The following is a 20,628-nucleotide window of genomic DNA, read 5'->3' as shown; positions in this document are numbered from 1 at the left end:
TATATGGCTGTACAGTGCTGTCTTTTTCTACCATAGTCCCAGTTAGAAGTCTATTTCTCCATTAATGTTTTAGCAAGTGTATTTTTAAATGTACATAGAATTGCAGGGTACCTGCTATTAGATACCTCACTTATGTCTATTCTTATGTGTATGGCTATATACTGAGGTATTTCTGTTCTAGAGTCCTACTAACAGTACTATTTTCCTCATACACTTTTACCTGATTTGAGTGGAGCACATGATGTTTAGCATTGCTTAAATGTGCTTAATGACGGGAACCTGAGCACTACTATGTTTTGATTAAAACACCTGTGTTCCTTAACAGCTGTGTGGTGTGGTGGGTTGATACACTGTTATGCAGGTGTGATGGTCTAGGGTTCTAAATAGGGTGCAAGTGTGCTGTTTGCACGTGATAAATGTGTTTTCCAATAGATATATCAATTTAGCGCTATTTAGAGTAGCTAAGTGACGTGGCTCACTGCACTGCGTCACTCAAAAATATTTAAAGAAAAGAAAAATGGAGAGATAGGACATTGGTGAAATGGGGTGCAAGCAAAGCAGGAGGAAAAACATAGAGAAAGGCAAATAGGTATGTGCAGGAAGGGTGTAGGAGAGAACCATAGCTATCCATTTCTTCTACAGCAGCAACTGTGCATTTTAACAGATTTTTAAACTGAATTTGGAATGTTACCCCTAGAATGAGGGGTGAGGATAACAGCAGTGTGCTGTCATGTCATTTAGACTGCACTAAGTGTGGCGAGTAGACACGCATGAGAAATGGAGAGCTATGTATGGGATCCATTTTTTTTGTGTGGGACAGGTCCCCATTTTTTTTTAAAGGTGAGAGTGTAATGTTGGAAAAGGGACATAGGTATGTGTGGGGGAGGTAAGTTGGGTAAGTGAGGAAGCTTTTTCAGACAGACAGGACAGACAAGACAACAGACAGGGTCCGTGTGTGACACAAGGGGGGTGAACACCTTGTATGGGGAGGGTGTTGTGGAATCTCAGTCCCATAAGCATCATACATGGCAGCAGTGTGACTCAAGTCCTCAGCCATAGGACTGTCAACACTGCTCCTTCATTGCCCCTGAGGTGGCAGTGGTGGACACTGGCTGTTGGAGTGAGGCTGCCACACCAGGATGGACAGCATGCTCTCCATCTGACGTAGACATGCATCAACAGTTCAGTGCAGCAATCCATGGACCATACCTGGCAGTTCCTCAGGGGTGATGGAATCACCCCTCCACGTCCACTCCCAGAGGGAGGCCCAGCCCCAGCCTGTGAGGCTGACGCCATAGGAAGTGCAGGGGCAGCAGAAGGGGCACCACCAGGCTGTAGCCCAGATGTGCTGGGCCCTGGTGCGATGGCCTGGGGAGCCAAGGTAGGTGGATTACCAGGAACTGGCCTACTTTCTCGCATTGTACAAAATAAATATAAACATAAGGTGAGAATAAACATAAGCAAACAGATGTTAGTATTAGCATTATAGAACATAATAATAATTAAGCAAATGAAATATGATGGATTATAATAAGGAAAACATCAATAAGTACAATTAGTATAATTATTATAACAGCAAAACAATACAGAATTATACATAAGGCCAGCATAAGCGGTTGTTACAAAATATATATTAATATGAAATCATAATAATAAATAACAATAATACATTAAAGACGAGAAAGGTTTGGATGAGAGAGAGAGAAAATTACCATTAGTAACTTAACAGGTTATATTACTACACAGACTATTCGTACATTTTTCTACATATGTACAATTTCAGTTGTGAGTACAGTGAATGCAACTAATGTATATATGATTCTGCACATACATAGTTCTCAACCTGTTTGCATGGGACAGTATGGACCAAGCTCTAACACATGGTGCTACAGAGGCACAACTACAGGGAATAGTTGTACATAGTGTGCTCATCCATTAGTAGCAAGGAGTTCAGATAATGGATTTGCCAATAAATTGTATTCCGAGTAATATCATTTATCTGCTAATCAATGACCAGACATATGGGCCATTAGTCATTCCATTCTGAAAAAAACATGACAGTTGAGATGTATGTTTGTGTACACTAAGTAGACTAGACAGCCAGCAATTTCTTAGTTGGCTGCCATGGGATTAGAACCCACAAGCTGTGACTCCAGGGAAAACGTGCACTTAATTTAACAGTTAACTGCTGTAAGATTAAGAGACATGCAGTGACTACAGGGCTACTTCACACTTATTTGAAAGGATGATTTTGCAAGGCAAAGACGTTGTGATTTTATTTTGACGTTAATATTAAATATTTCCTTGTGGTTGCGGTCTCCTCGTCATCTGGTTTTGATTTTGTGAGTTCTGAGTTATCAGTAGAGTCTTCGGTGGTGTTTTCTTGTTTTGAATATGGAGACTCGTTCGGGAGAGACCAAATCCACTACATCCTCGGAGCATCCATTGGGACCCGAAGTGGGTGAATTTCGGAAATTGGCTGGTCAGCTTACCCAACTCATTGAGCTTTTGACGCCCTTGAGGCAAGGGCTTTTATCATTTGTAACTGGCAAAGGAATTTCAACCCAAAAAGATTCAATGGCAGTTAATCATGCACCTGCTATTTCAGACGCCAATGGTACAGTCCAAGGTTCCGGTCCTGGCATTTCAGGTGCTTCCATTGACTTTCAGCGGACACCGAACATTTTATGTTCCCAGAATTTAGGGGCAGAAAATGGTCCTACAAGGGGAGAAACGACGGAGGATATCCCTTCTTCTTTTCAGGAGTGGTTACAATCCAAACCAAAATTTTTTCAACACGAAAGGGAACTGGGTTCTTCCGACCATCATCGCACTTACAACGAGACTGTTAAACTTTTAAGGACAGCCTTATACAGGTACAAAAGTTTGAATCTTGACAACATGTACTTAAATTAATGTCTTAAGAAGCGCTTGGTACCTAAAGGGCTACGGACATATAAATATCCCAATAATGTTGTTTTGGGGAGTGAATTTCATCAAGACCTTATTACAGCCTTTGACAACTGTGGACTGGAAATTGTTCAGGCCATAGTTAAAAATAATGAAAAAGAAATAGTTAAGCTCCATGAGGAGATTGAACAATATAACACTTTTTATTGTAAATGATTTAATGTTTAGCGTAGAACAAGAAAAGAAAAAGTATTATGACATTAGAGTTTACATTGACAAAAAATGTGAAGAAATTTCTATTAGAAAACATAAAAATTACGAGATACCAAGGAATATGAGAAGGGGCAGCAATATCCAGCACCGCCTGCCAAGCGAGTTTTTTTCCATCAGGAAGGGGGACGGAAGTCTACATTCCAACAAGATGTATATCTTGAGGCTAGGAATTATCAGGAAGGTGGGGGTTGAAGTAGGCAATGAATTTTTAGTTGAAAGTGAATGTTTGCCTAGGCGTTCAGAAAGAATATGTAACCAGCACAATAATACAGGTCCTAATTCTTTGGGGTTGAAATAGGCAACAAATTTTTAGTTGAAAGTGAATGTTTACCTAGGCGTTCAGAAAGAATATGTAACCAGCGCAATAATACAGGTCCTAATTCTTTTTATCAGGGACCTCACCCTCCCAGGGGGGGAGGGGGTTACCACAAGAACAAGAACGAAAGGTGGTAACTTGTGAAACACCTATGGGTATTGACCCTATTGGGAATCAACAGGTGGTTTCCAGTAAAGAGGGTTTTCACATTTACAACTACAGTGAATTACAGATTTCTGACACTTTTTTTGATCTATTTACTAAGGGCTTTAAATATATCCATCAAAGAAATAGTGATATCACCAAAACTATTTTGGATTTAAAAATTTTTATTCGTAAGTTGAATCTAGAAAATCTTTTGGGTAGTGGGAATTTTGAACCCAATACTAGTGTTCCTTACAAGCCTAGTATATACAATCCACCCATACATCCACAGTTAAAAAATCTGGAAACTAGGATCGAAAAGAGGATTAGACAAATTAATAGACGCTATGTCTATACTCCTAATTTAGGATCCACTGAAACAGAATTGTTAAACAAACTTAGTCACAATCCAAATATTCGGATAATGGAACCCGACAAGGGTGGGGAAATAGTACTTATGGATAAAATTTTGTATGAAGGAAAAATGAATGACATCTTGCACAATGGATCTAGATACAGGCCAGTTTCTATCAATGAGATTAATGTCTCATATAAAAAAATAGATCTGGCTATCAAGGACCTATTCGACCAGGGTATTATAGACTATGGTGTATATTCCTTTCTTGAGAATACAACTCCCAGGGTTCCCTCCATATTTGGGATACCCAAAGTTCACAAAAGTATCCAAGATCCCCCACTAAGGCCTACAGTTGCTGCACAGGGTTCCAAGATTTCCCCCTTATCCAAGTTTTTGGATAGGAAACTTAAACACCTTTGGGGTAAAGAGAACCATCTACTTAAAGATTCTTGGGAATTTTTAGCTAAAATCACACCAGATTTATATTCTCCCAACTTGGTCTTTTTGACTAGTGATATTGTGGACCTTTTTTCTGTGATTCCACACGACCTGGGTTTAGCTTGGTTGGAGGTAGCCCTTAGAAAAAATGGAGGGGCTAGTGAAAATGACATTTTTCTAGTAATGGAACTGATGGAATTAGTTTTACATAATATTTTTTTATATTTTTCAGGGGAGTATTTCCAGCAAATTTCAGGAGTGGCAATGGGGGCCAATTGTGCCCCCACCTATGCAGATATAGTTTTATCTGTGTGGGAAAGTAAATATGTTTTCAATAGCATATACAGTCAGCACTGGATTTTCTATTCACGATTCTTGGACGATATATGTATTTTTTGGATGGGTTCAACTAATATGCTGGAGGAATTTCTTAAATACTTAAATTCCAGTACGGAATTTTTGAAATTTACATATCACACTTCCAAGAATAGGTGAATTATTTAGATGTAACCTTGAAAGTTAACAAGGATGGTTTTCAATCTACTATTTTTAGAAAACCTACTTTTTCTAATAGTTATTTGAGATATACAAGTTCACATCCTAAATACCAGAAGAAAGGGCAGTTTGTCCGAGCTTCTCAGATGACGTCTGATGACCTTGATTATGTACATGAATGTTCAGTGCTCGCAAAGTTGTTTTTGGAGAGGGAATACCCCCAGGATCTCATTGAAAATGTTTGTAGAGAGGTTAATGTAGCGAGGGGAACAAAATATCAGCCTATTTTGGGCTTAGGTAACTTGCCCACACCCTCACTTTCTACTGACATTGTTGACTTAAATGGAAGTTATAAAACAGTGTTTGTCACTGATTACAGTGCCAATTCATACATTATTAAAAAAACAATTGAGGAAGAGTGGGGACACTTTTGTGAAATCACTGACCTTACCAATTTAAAAGGGAAAACCATGAAAACTGTTTTCCGTAAGAGTAAAAACATAAAAAACATCTTGGAATGGGAGATGGAGACTAAAGTAACCTCTAACCAACGTAAGGGTACATATAGATGTGGAGCCTGTGGACAATGCAAATTTATAGCACACACTGACAAAGTTTATATCCCGGCTAGAAATCGATGGATTGAGGCATCAAATTATTCTAACTGTAATAGTCAGAGATTAATTTATTTAAGTTTGTGCCAGGTCTGTCAGGGGTTTTATGTAGGTAAAACAGAAAGACACCTGAAACGAAGGATCTATGAACATTTTTATGAAATTCAAAAGCAGAATTATAGCAATGCTTTGTACCAACATACCCTGACATGCCCACACACGACATTTACATTTTTTGTACTTGAGACACAAAGGAGGGACCACGGGGGGGGGTCCATGGGAGACCCGGTTAGAATACCGGGAAACCTTTTGGCAGGTGTTGCTGGAAGCTAATAGGATGCCTGGTATGAATGACCACATATCTATTCTACCATTGTTAAAATTAAAAGCTGACAAATTGTGAAATTGTTTTTAACATGGATTATTTATATATATTTTTAATACATCAAGGTTTTTTAATAATATATTTTACACACACACACATATATATATATATATATATATATATATATATATATATATTTTTTTTTTTTTTTGAAATGTAATTTATGAAATATGTAAAAGTTTTGTTTATTATAGTAATGTTCCATACTAGTATTTTTGGAACTCCTTGGCTTTAAATATTAATTAATCAATTAAAGAACGCTAATTGGTTTATATTGGTTGAGAAGGAGTATACCTATGGAGTGTTTAAGGAGTGACATTTTATCTGAAGAAGTCAGACAGTTTTACTGACGAAAACGTTGTGATTTTATTTTGACGTTAATATTAAATATTTCCTTGTGGTTGCGGTCTCCTCGTCATCTGGTTTTGGTTTTGTGAGTTTTGAGTTATCAGTAGAGTCTTCGGTGGTGTTTTCTTACTTTGATGTTTCCCTACTTGCCACACACTCACCTCATCCTGGCCAGGCGCCCTGCATGGGACTGGACATTGCAAGCCCTCTCGTCTGCAGCTGTTGAAAGAGAAGAAAATCATTATGCATACAAGTTGTGCACAGATTCAGCTTGTGTATTTCTAAAGAACTGGCAAACAGACTTACATATCTGTGGGGTCACCCCATCTCGACCTTCTTGGACCCAGGTGTCCAAGGTTCCCCTCTTCTTCCACTTCAGGTCATCATAGTGGTGATGACACTGCTCACCAGTGCAGGGGATACCAGTAGCACTGGTAAGTTCCCAAGCCAACCAATCCCAGGCCTCAGACTTACATTCTGAGCCCTAGTAATTGCCCAGCAGCAGCCAGGGTCTATAGTTTTTCACCATGAGTCCAACAAACACTCTGGACTGCTGCACACCCCACCTCTGTGTCTGTAAGCATGCTCCCTCTCCAACACCACATGGCATGTCAATAGCCAATTGAAGATTCCAGTGAATGGTGTGGAATTCCCACTTATTAGCCTTAATATAGGCTGAATTTCCTCCCTTACACATCATACTGTAACTTTCAAAAAAATGCTGCATTGCTTAGCATCGCGCAAACCATTTTAGCAGAACTGAGCATCATGCAAACTAGCACAATTGTGTTTCAGCAGAGCTTAGCAGTGCACAAACAGGAATAGGCTTTGACCATGTTTAAGTGGTGTTATGCATCGCACAGCTTTTCGAAATGCAACATTTTTTTTTAATTAAACTGCTATTTAGATCACCTCACACATTTTCACAGCAATAAATGTAAAAAAATGTATAACTGCTCAGAACTCAAACCTGGGACCTACTACACTGTAGTTCATGACTCAACCTATCTAGCCACTTGAATTGTGAGCAAACCAGTATACCTTCACATATGCTACTAAGGTGCCTGTTAGTGTTACTAAGCACTGTGTCTCAGTGCACAAACAGCCAGTAAAAAGAAAAAAAAATTTATTACATCTGGTTTCTATTTTTAGATTTATGGCAGGTATCTGCTGTGTATGTGTAAGCACAACTCTGCATAGCTAAGCACTACACCTCACAAACACTGAGATTAAAAAAAAAATTTAATATTTATACATTAGCAGAGTACATTAAAAATATTATTGTCCTGTGCTTACCATCTGTCCAGGATTTTTCTGGACAGATTACAAGTATGGGACAGCCTCTACACTACTGCTGGCATGGATTCAATATCCATGTTACTGTGATCCCCCTTGGCAACACCTAATGATAATATGCATAATGCGCTGCCGAGGGGGAATCATGACTGTGTACATGGATACATTCCGTATAAGCTCTACATGGAGCCTATATGGATTTTATTGAATCCTGGAGCTAAACAAAAATCAAAAATGGCAAATGGAAATAATGAGGGGAACATTGTCTGTAGATGTTTAATAATTTGATAAAGATATCTGTTATTTAAATAGAGATATTTGTTAATTAAATTCAAATCAAGACGAGAAAATGGAGATAATATGGGGAAAATAATCCATAGTTTTGAAAAAGAGTTATGTTTAGGGAACTCTAATATTAATAGAAAATAAATGAATTAAAAATCTGGTCTGACAGTGATTATACCAAAAACGTATTTAGTATGTTACATTAGAAAGACTCCTGAGACTAACTCTAATATTTACATACACAAATATAAAAAAGGGGTGTATATGTTTGAAGAAATTAAGAAATATGCCATTGTTAAAATGGGTGTTATAATAACAGGTGATTTTAATTATACAGATACTGTTAACCTCACAGAAGGATTTTCAGTAAGACTGACTGTGCATCAGGGCTTAGATCTAACAATACTCCTGTCCATACCAGTGATTGACTGCATTAGCAAACAGATGAGAGAGGACAGATCAACAAAGCTGCTATACCCAGGTGCTATGTCACTGCAAGCAGATTCTGAACAGTAACATCAGCAAATGATAGGGAATTTTAACATAAAACTTAAGGTATATGGGATGTAATCAAATAAACAACATGGTGGTCATGGAAGGAAGTAGGGGAAGTCAGAAGAAGCTAAAAACTGAGGTGGACAGAAAAATAGTAGAACAGGTTAACAGCTTCTGTCTGGGAAAGACAGTTGAGGAGAATGGAAATCTGAATGAGGAGATCAAAGCTAGAATCAGAGGGGCTACAGACAAGTGACACAGAGTGTCATGGGTAGTGCCTGACATAAGAATGTCAAAAAAAGCTGAAAAGTAAGGTGTACAAAACAGTAGCGTGACCAGTACTACCATATGGTATGGAAACCTTGGCAGTGAAGATATAGCAGCTGAAGAAGCCTGAAATGATGGAGATGAAGTGCTACAAATGAAGAAATTATGATTTCTTATCTCTTGTCCCAGTTCCCCCTTGCAGCCATTCAATTTCTTAATACACCAACCAATCTCTTTTCTCAATCCCTAGTTTCTCTCTAACTGTCAAAATGTCATCACTTACCAGTGGTTCCCTTTTCTTTCAAATTGCCAATGTTTTTCAAGTCCAAGTCTTTACATGTACTTAACCTTTGTTCTGTGTCTTGCAGCATTCCCTCCACACACTCCTTAAATGTTTACCATTCTCTGTACTTGCGTATTAACATCCTTCTCCATCATTCTAACATGTCCTTGTTCACCTTGAAAAAAGATTCACAATCTGTTCATTTTTTACCCTATTCCCACATCACCTATTTTTATCCCTCAGTCTGTCAACCTCTCAGTTATTGATAAATGAACATCGCTGCCATATATCTAGAAAAGTATGGGGCTTCCTATCCCACTTCTTTGTCATACATTCTTAACCGATCTTTCTCAATTCATCTTCTATTCAACCACCACATAAAATGATCACCCACCACTTTGATACCTCTATAACATTACTTCGTGGAATAATTGGAATACACAAACCTAAATTAAAAAAAAAACTGCATGATGATCATGCTTGTAACTAAATCCATCCTTCCCATAATTGTACTTATTTTCCTGACCCACATGTCCAACATTCTACATATACCAACTCCCAAAAGCTCCCAAATATTATTCCTAATATCCTGCAATGTCCTGAAAACCAACAAATCCAAGTACCTTACCCCCAATCAATGTCAATGTGACACATCCTTCCTCAGTTTTGCCTATTTTTAAATTATCAACTTCTCCAAATGGAAAGACATCCCAGGCTCTCTACTAATTTTTGTAAACAAGTCCAGAATCCCCGCAGCTGATCATCTACACTTTATAAAACTAACACACAATAATCCATGCAAAGATAATTCTCACTTCTTACCATCTTCCCTCACTCTCGCAACAGCTTTTTCCTAACTCACTGTACTACACATTCTATTACTAGTATAAACAAGCCCAGTGACAATGGGTAAACCTGTATTGCTCCTCTCCCTAAATTTATCCTGTTTGTGAGGCATTAATTTAGAAATATCCTCATCCAAAGTCTTCTATATAGTATACATAATCCAGTCATCCATTTACTTTCCCCTATCATGTCCTCTAACACTCTCCATATGTACTCCCAAGACATACAATAAGGCACCACTTGAATATTCTTAAAAACTATTCATGCTTCATCTCTATCCATCTTATTTATCCAGTTTAAAAACTGTACCATAATCCTCCTGTTGTCCACTAATATGTGTTCCTTAAAAAAACCTAGCCTGCACCTCATCAATCGAAGAAGATAACAACCTTTCTAATGTTAAAGTAACATTACATTAACAGAGTAGTATATAATGTCATGAGTCCGCATTACCTCAGTCCTTCATCATATACAATATTATTGTCTTATCCTCTTTCATTGATTCAACAAGCCACCCATATCCATTCCTTCATTAAAGACTTCAACCAAACTATCTGCCACTTGCACCTCACATTCTTGTAAAAATTTGTTGGAAAAATCATTCAGCCCCCCTGCTGTCTCCCCTTTCAGATGTTAAATTTCTTCTGCCACCTCTTGTTTCCCTAATCTTTCCATTTGACCATCTTTCTGTCCATCTCCCCCAAAACACTCCCATGCCAACACCCAAACCCCCTTCCTGCCAGATAGTACAAATTTTCATAACACCTCACCATTTCCTGAATCCTGGTGTTTGACTTTACATCCTTCCTCTTCTATCCTTGATCAACTCTATCTATGCCTTTTTCCTCTGATCCTCGATTTTGCCATACTATAAACTTTATATCCACTTTTCCTTTCACCCACCAACTATCTTCTCTTCTTCCCAAGTTTTCATCAATTTACTTTTCCTCCTTATTATTAAGCTCCCTTTTTGGCACGTTTATCTCCTCCCACCCCTTCTTATTTGTCTGTGTAATGATCACAGTCTGTCTTCAATGCTGGTGATATGAGCATTCACAACTCTTCTTATTCACTCTTTCTTCCTTATAAATCTACCCCTTCATACTGCTTTCACTCCACTCCTTTCTGTTTTGCATACACCTTCCTGCTACAGTATTTTCATGCTACCCTAATTATTATTTTTTTTGCATCTGTCTGAAACTTGCTTGACTGTTGCAATGGCCAAGGTTCTACCTTCATACTCTGATAGCTTACTCCCCCAAATACTATTTCATTTTCACAAAAGCATTGTCCAATATGCTTTGGTCGACAAACCATATGTCCCACCAATTCTAAAAGTGCTTCCCTAGCAACTAGCATCCTGTCCAATCAACTTGCCTAATTCATCACACATCTACAAAAGTTAAACCCTGTCTCATCAGGTTCCTTTTCTTGCCAGAGCACAATATGAGCATAGCCGCTAGCTGGTAGGGCAGACAGGACGTGAAAAAAAAACCACTAAAACACCATGCCAATAAAGTATAGAATGTAGGAAATATTTTACCCCAAACCAAACTATACTGCACCAACTACTCCTTCTCCATTCTTATAAACACACTCTAGCAGTTCCTCCCAACTCACCTAAAAAGTGTCTTTCTCCATTTTGACATAAAAACTCAAAAGACACCACAATCGAAAATCTGATTGGAAGTGCTTTTCCACTGGACGCATCACCTAACTCCCACCTCTCCTACATCACTTCAACTTTGACCCTCTGTTCTCATCTACTGCTTCCTTCTAAAATTAATTCACATTTGTTTTTCTATACTGCTAATAATAACTACATATTGTTTCAACAGTCTATGAGATGCTCTACTTTCTGTGATTAATCCATGTTTGTGAATTTGTTCTGCTGTACTTTATTTATTTATTTATTTATTTTTGTTGTGAATTTCTTCACTGGGCTATGCCTACAAGGGGTCTGTTGTGATCAGTGTAATGTCCTAGTAAACAAACTAATTAAAATACTCACCCACAATCCACTGTTAAAAATTAACGACCATCTCTCTCCAAAAATTAGGGAATGTCGTAATCTAACAAATCCTGGAAATGTTCACAGCACAGAAAAACTAGTAATTTGTAATGCTAACAGGTATTGGTTTGGATGAAATGTTTATGCTACAGTGCTGCAAGTCAAGGTTGAATATATAGATACAAAAGTGGTGGGAAAATGCCTCAGTAGAAAGAGAAAAAATACCATCAACCTAAACTCAAGAACAAAAAGTCAGACGTATTTTGTTCTGTTCTGTATTGTAATGTAAATATTTTTAAAGAGCCAGCACATTTTGCTAACATACAAGATAAAACACACATCTTCACACTTTAGTCACTGGTGAATAGCAAAGTAGTTTAAAAGTTTGATAATAGTTTATTTGAATTAGAAACAAGACTGATCAGTTAACAACTCCTGGATTACAATGATAGTTTTGAAACCTCAGGAAGAATGTGGAAGTGGATCTATCAGCAATTAGACTAAACACTCTAAGTCTACATGCAGTATTTGTTTTGTTGTTGAACATTTACAACTACTGTTAAAAAGGTGAGAGCTACTCTGAGAACCCAACTCAGGCAAATAGACAATCAAAATAGTTTTAAGAAGCTCCACCAAGACAATTTTGGCTTACACTATTGCCATTCTACTCACATAGACACTAAAAAAAGATTTCCTTATGTCTAGCATGACTCATATAAAGGGGACTTTAGGTGGATTCTGGGGAAAAAAACTACAAGGTTACTTTACTGCTGCAGATCCATTGAAATATAAAAACATAATACTGATACATTAAAATAGTCAGAGTACAAAGATAATAATGAAACAACTGAAATACAGGGGCAACCCTAATTAATTAATTAATTAATTTATTTATTCGTATATGCTTTTTGTTGACTGGGTTAGTCCCACTACGACAACATTCTCTTTTCAGAGGAGAAAGTACAAAGGAGGGTGCAGAGGAAATCCTGAAGAATAGTGGTGAGATGGAAAAGAAAACACACACAGCAAAAGTAAAAGAAGGCAAAAGGGGAGTAGCAGAAAAGAAAGTAGAAGAAAGGAATAATGAAAGTATGTGATAAGGATTCAGAGTAAAGAAGACAAAGAAACGGACATATATGAAGTTTGGGACAGTTTAATAGCTCATGCGGATGTAAAAGCACATGGGGTAAGAGCATTTATTCTTATTAACAAAGCAATATTTTCTGACATTATATTTGAGATTGTGTTTTAATGGAAAAATTTCTTGGAGAATGTGACAAAAAGAAAGACTGTAACCCATGGAATCTTTATGTGATAAAAGCATTTAACAGGGAAACAAAAAGAAAAATTCATGTACAAGTTTGAACAGAGAGAGACTTTGAAAGAACATTTGAAAACTTTATGTAAAGAATTACTGGACATTGCAAAAGTTTATGACAAAACGGGTTATGGCCTAGTGGCTGGGATTGTAATACTGAATTAAAAATCGAAAGAGAAAACAATTATACATATGCCAAGGTGTGTTATACTGTGGCAACCTAACTCTTGTTTTTTTTTTTTTTTTTTACCTGGAAAAGAGGGACATTTGATAAGTACATGTGACAAAAGAAAATGTTACATTTGTGAGGAAATGGGAAATGATGCAAAAAGTATGAATTTAAATGTTAGAAATACAACAAAATTAGACATTTATGGATAGATTGCAAACATTAAAATAAGATTAAGGAAAAAGAAAAAGAAAGAGAAGATGAGAAAGAAAATAATAAAGAGGACATGGAAGAAGGTTCTGAAATAAGTGATGAAGAAGACATAAATTGGAAGGTAGTGAAAGGAAAAAATAATTCTATTGGTAAAAGTGTAAAAGAAAAAGAAAATTTAAAGGGAGAAATACAAAAGAAAACAAGAAAGGAAATTGATGTAAAGGAATACAAACAGCTAATGAATGGAGGCTGGTATAATTGTTAAGGTGTTTGCCTCAGAAACATAAGGTACAGTGTTTGGTTCTCAGTTTTGGGAGGAACAATTGCCTAGGCTTAGAATGGCCTATTAAAAAAGCTAGCCTAGTAATTAGCTATGAACTCATGAAACCACGAATCTGAGGAAAAGGGAAAATAAAAAAAAAATAAGACTGCTTTCGGTAAATGTGAATTGTATTAAGAATATAATAAGAAGGATTTAAATTTTGGAGTGATGTAATACATGTAATGAAGATGTAATTAAATTAGAAAACATGAGATTTTTAACAAATGAGGAAAGAGAAACAGAAGAACTATGGTGAGGAGAGGAAACCTGGAGTTTGGAAAATTAGAGATGTTCTGGAATATCCATATTTTGTAGAAATACAGTAAAGATATTAGATGCAACTTTAGCAAAATTGGAAACATTAACCACTGTAGATTTAAAAAGAAAAGAACAAGTATACACAGTTATAACATTATATGCTTATACTAATTATAAAGAAAGGGAAATGTTATTGATTAGATTTTAGACTTTGTAATGATAAATATGAATATTATAATAATGGGAAACTTTAATTATGATTTAAGAGGCAAGCATAACATGAAAGGAAATGATATAAGAAAAGTGTTAGAAGTTATAAGATGTAGTAAGTTAAAATATGGGACAAAAATTCATGGGTTTACAAAATGGGCATGTATAGAACTGAAATAGATTATTTTATAGTATCAGAACGTCTACTTATAGGAGAAGGGGAGGTAGTTGAGACACTATTTTCTGTTCATCTTGCAGTATGGCTAGAGATAAAGGAAAACATGGAATATATAAAAATGAGCAAAATAATACAAAGGATAAATGAGAAAGCATGGAATGAAGATAGAAAGAGATTAGTAATACAGATATGGAAAGATCATATTACTATGAGAACACTTTATAAAAACTGGTCTGAATGGTGGATGATAATTAAGGAAGTATATATATATATATATATATATATATATATATATATATATATATATATATATATATATATATATATATATATATATATATATATATATATATGTATATTTTTTTTTTTTTTTTTTTTTTTACAGTGGCAATACAATGTGAGAAAAGTAGAGAAATAAAAATATAAAGGAACATATAATGATGCATTGGAAGATGTAGAACATAATGATAGACAAAGAAAAAATAATTATATGAAAGAAATCAAGAAAAATATAATTTTTATATAGTGAAGTAAAAACATAAGAACCAGCAGCGTTAGCAGATGTTGCAGATTCCAGCTCAAAAAAGTCAGTCGGACGATAGAAATGAACCAGTCTTCTCTTTATTCAAGGTATAAAAACGAGATAAGCGCTTTCACAAAGATGCTTCATCAGATCTCAGACAAATAAGTGTAAAATGGTCATCTTTAAATACTCTAAAAAATTTAATTAACAGTTCACAAACAATTAATAATTAAAAGGGTAATGGTATCATCTTCAGTGATGTGTGTATATAAAAATACTGTGGTTTAAAACCTGATTAAAAACTCTATGTAATAAGATGCAATTATGTATATAATTATGTATATAATATTGATAGGAAATGATAAAAAACTTAAACAACTTGCAATAGTAAAAAACAATGGAGAATGATAAAAAACTTAGGCAACTTACAGGGAAGCAGACTTCAATATTATGATAATGAAGAGCAAACTTGACATATACTATTCACAAACATAAAAAATATATCTGTGTATAAAATAAAATGGATGTTTAAATATTCTATACTCTCAGTGTCCAGGGTGTAAATATAAGGAATGTATATGTACAACAAATATGTATATATTGGAAAAATACATATGTTAGGAGTGTATATATATTATTATAGACATGAGGGATTTCTACCCTCATTCCCCATTTTATTTAACATTCCTTCTTAGCCTTAGTTTGGGTCTAATCGAGGCTCTTTCATTCAAACCAGACCCTTGATCAGCTCTCAATTTAATAATCCATTCTGTCTCTCTGCTCTCTGTGTGGGTTTTAATGTCACCCCCTCTAGAGTTGGGAATTATCACCTCCAGTATTTTGAAGGAGAACCTATGCTGTGTATCTGTCATAATAACATGCTTTGCCAAGGCATTCTGAGTGGTCCCCTTTTTCATGTGATAAACATGCTCCCTCATGCGATCTCTCAAGGGGCGGTTGGTTTTACCAACATAGAAGCTAGTACATAATTGGCACCTGGCCAAATAAATGACGTGTGAAGTCATGCAGTCCGCTGTCACCAGTGTCTGATAATATCTGCCATTGTCAGGATGATGGAACCCTGGTGTATCATCTATGTAACAACAGAAGTTACACCGTCCGCATGGTCTGGTGTAACCATCCATTCTATCTCCTTCTCTATGAAACACAGAGCATAGTCTCCTCTTCAAGTTATTCTTATTTCTATACAAGAATCTGGGTCTGTCCCCTACTATGTTTTTAACTTCATCATTGGTGCATAGTACCCCCCAATGTTTGCTAAATACATCTTTCAGTTCATTATGATCTGAAGAAAATTGTGTAATGAACTTTAAGCCCCCAAAAACATTGATCTTATCAATAGAGGGAGGGGTCAACTCAACAGGTCCAAAGTAAGGAGCCCCTGTAGTGGATCTCAGATCTGACATATCACTAAACTGTGTGTTAACTTCATCCTCTCTTAACACACAGTTTAGTGATATGTCAGATCTGAGATCCACTACAGGGGCTCCTTACTTTGGACCTGTTGAGTTGACCCCTCTATTGATAAGATCAATGTTTTTGGGGGCTTAAAGTTCATTACACAATTTTCTTCAGATCATAATGAACTGAAAGATGTATTTAGCAAACATTGGGGGGTACTATGCACCAATGATGAAGTTAAAAACATAGTAGGGGACAGACCCAGATTCTTGTATAGAAATAAGAATAACTTGAAGAGGAGACTATGCTCTGTGTTTCATAGAGAAGGAGATAGAATGGATGGTTACACCAGACCATGCGGACGTGTAACTTCTGTTGTTACATAGATGATACACCAGGGTTCCATCATCCTGACAATGGCAGATATTATCAGACACTGGTGACAGCGGACTGCATGACTTCACACGTCATTTATTTGGCCAGGTGCCAATTATGTTAGCTTCTATGTTGGTAAAACCAACCGCTTGAGAGATCGTGATGAGGGAGCATGTTTATCACATGAAAGGGGACCACTCAGAATGCCTTGGCAAAGCATGTTATTATGACAGATACACAGCATAGGTTCTCCTTCAAAATACTGGAGGTGATAATTCCCAACTCTAGAGGGGGTGACATTAAAACCCACACAGAGAGCAGAGAGACAGAATGGATTATTAAATTGAGAGCTGATCAAGGGTCTGGTTTGAATGAAAGAGCCTCGATTAGACCCAAACTAAGGCTAAGAAGGAATGTTAAATAAAATGGGGAATGAGGGTAGAAATCCCTCATGTCTATAATAATATATATACACTCCTAACATATGTACTTTTCCAATATATACATATTTGTTGTACATATACATTCCTTATATTTACACCCTGGACACTGAGAGTATAGAATATTTAAACATCCATTTTATTTTATACACAGATATATTTTTTGTGAATAGTATATGTCAAGTTTGCTCTTCATTATCATAATATTGAAGTCTGCTTCCCTGTAAGTTGCCTAAGTTTTTTATCATTCTCCATTGTTTTTTACTATTGCAAGTTGTTTAAGTTTTTTATCATTTCCTATCAATATTATATACATAATTATATACATAATTGCATCTTATTACATAGAGTTTTAATCAGGTTTTAAACCACAGTATTTTATATACACACATCACTGAAGATGATACCATTACCCTTTTAATTATTAATTGTTTGTGAACTGTTAATTAAATTTTTTAGAGTATTTAAAGATGACCATTTTACACTTATTTGTCTGAGATCTGATGAAGCATCTTTGTGAAAGCGCTTATCTCGTTTTTATACCTTGAATAAAGAGAAGACTGGTTCATTTCTATCGTCCGACTGACTTTTTTGAGCTGGAATCTGCAACATCTGCTAACGCTGCTGGTTCTTATGTTTTTACTTCACTATTATACCATTTTGTAGAACCCAGCGCTTACTTGCAGCTAGGCAAGTTTCTTTTATAATTTTTATATAAGCAAAGATATTTTTACAAGGAAAAATGGAAGAAGTATTGAGTTACTTAATCAGATTAATAAAGGAAGATGATGAAGGTGTAATGACAGAAATGAAAATATAAAACAAGAATGAGAAAGAACTCAGGAAATTATGAATAGTGTAGTACAATATGTACTAGAAATGTTTTAAAAAAAAAAGGGTAGTGAGAAAAACATGGAAAGCAAAAAGGTTGACAGAAAAAGAGAATAAAGAGTTGGAAAGCACAATTTCTTTAAATGAGCTACATAAACTATTAGGACAAGTAAATATAGATTTGTCTGATGGGCCAGATGGAATAGGGTATGAAATGTATACAAATTTAAGGGAATGACAAAAAATATGTCTTAAAGATTTTGAATGAATGGTTACATGAAGATGCCAGGATTTTTATATTGGCAAAACTGAGAGGAGGTTCAGAAGGAGGATCTATGAGCACATTTATAGCATTAAGAAACAGGATGAAAATAATGCATTATACAACATATTAAATTAAACTCTGCCCATACTTTTCTGTTTGGTATTGTGGAAGTGGTCATTAAGGACTTTGGGGGGGGTGATTGGAAAAATAGAATAGATAGGGCTGAAATGAGGTGGCAACTACATTTGAATGCCACCGTCACCCCAGGTATTAATGATAATATCTCAATTAAACCAGAATTAAAATCTAGGGCAACACGGCTATAAAATAAGTCTGCCTAAAAGGAGACTATTTTGTTTTTTAAGAACTAACTTTGTTACAAACTGTTTGTTCTTTACATTAATTAATGTTCATTTCTCACAGTATTTGCCTTGAACTTTCCTTAGGGTGGGTATAGTGTTGCTAAATTTTTTCAACAATTAATTGGAAGTTTAGATTGGGGGGAGTGTCCTTTATTGACATACTCTTGTATTCATACACAGTTCTGATGACGTCTTACTTGACGGAAGCGCTTGACTGTGGTTAGTGTTTTGGATGTATTTTACCTTACAACTGTTTTACCTGCATTGTGTGATTTTTATTTTTAACCAGCGGAATTAAATTTTGTCACTACACCTGGAGAGTCTGATCTTTGGCTACAGTTGGAGTGTTTTTTTTATTTTCTAAGTGTTTTTTCTAAACACTCTGACACCAGAGCTTTGTTATTGGTGTTTTTTTACTGGTGATGCTGGTAGTCATTCTAAGACTCTACACATTAAGATCATTCATAGTGGATTTAAACTACAATGGAGATGGAAAAAATCAGGTTGCTGTCTGTATTTTAACAGGAATTTGATTATGTGCCCTTTCTGAGCGGTCAGCAAGTGAGTGGGGCTGATGCAAACATTTTCCATCTTATTTTAACTCTTACTAACAAGGTATCCAAACTGCAGGAAGCAGTTCAGAAACTACAGAGCCCAAAAGCACACATCTCGGAGACAACTGGTGGATGTCAGAGAAGGGAGATGGATGAGACATCATCCCTTACTACCAATAAGGTAAACAGAGGAATACCGTTACTGGGTTCTGCTGCTTCAGTGGAAACTTGCTCCTTGGGACAGATACGAGGGAAGCAGGGCATCGAACAACCTTGCAATAGACAGAAGGATTGGTTCCGTAGGGATTTTGGATTATTTAAAGCTGGTTCTGAAAACAATGATGACAATATTGACAAAAGACTGACTGAACTGGAACAAAAACTATTAAAGGTATACAACCTACAATGCGACGATGCATATTTGACTGAATGTGTATGTAAACATAGAGTTCCTAAAGGTTTGCGTGTGTTTAAATTTCCAAACAGCTTAAAAAGTGGACAGTGTGAATGTGATGAACTACTGGAGATGTTTGATCGACACAGGATCGAACTGATGGAATTTATTATTAAAGTCAATAATAACAAAATCAAAGAACTTTTAACTGATATTGATAAAAATAATAATGAACTTTTAAATGATGTCATTTTTAACATGTTTTCTTTTAAATACAATAACATGTTTGATAAAGTGGAACAGGATGTTGTGAGCAACACTGAAAGAAAGCAAAGGAAACTGGTTAGGGATGAGTATGAATACCAAAACAAGATAGCATACCCCTTACCTAAGGCGTATACTGAAGTGGAAAATGAGAATGTTAACAGTCAAAAGAAGAAAACCCCAACACAAGACAGGTCCCTACCCAAAGGGAAACAGCAAGAGATAAAGTTCATGAACAAGAGTATCCCCCATTAAGAAGGTCAGAGAGATTACAGAATAAAAACAATTACAGAAATAATAGTAATTTTTTTAGGATCTCCTGGAGGGGGCAGGGGGAACATGTACAGGAACCAACACCAATGGAGGAAGAACAGTTACCACTAGATTCTAGCACTAATAGTAACCAACTAGGGGATGATTATGGGGAGATTATTAATTTGTTTGGGGGCTTACTGCTTTCTTATCAGGGTTTCAATATTTTCAACTATGCAGGCATTGATATAAATAAGGACTTTTTTCACTATTGATGAAAGAGACAAAATGTGTGCCATCTAGAAAGGAAGATATTAGTTCCACCTTATCTGTGTTAAAACTTTATACTAGTAAAATGAATTTGAAATGTATGTTCAAGGATAATTCAACAGTAGGTGGAAGAGATGGGTTAAGGAAGAAAAGTTGTTATAATCCTCCACTGCACCCCCTTATAGGTACTTTTGACAAGATATGTTCACAGGAGATACATGACTTATTGGACCTTTATAGACCT

This window comes from Protopterus annectens, chromosome 3.part1 (assembly GCF_019279795.1).
Source record: "Protopterus annectens isolate FY-2018-M chromosome 3.part1, PAN1.0, whole genome shotgun sequence".
Lineage (NCBI taxonomy): Eukaryota > Metazoa > Chordata > Ceratodontiformes > Protopteridae > Protopterus > Protopterus annectens.
Note: the sequence above shows the minus strand (reverse complement) of the source record.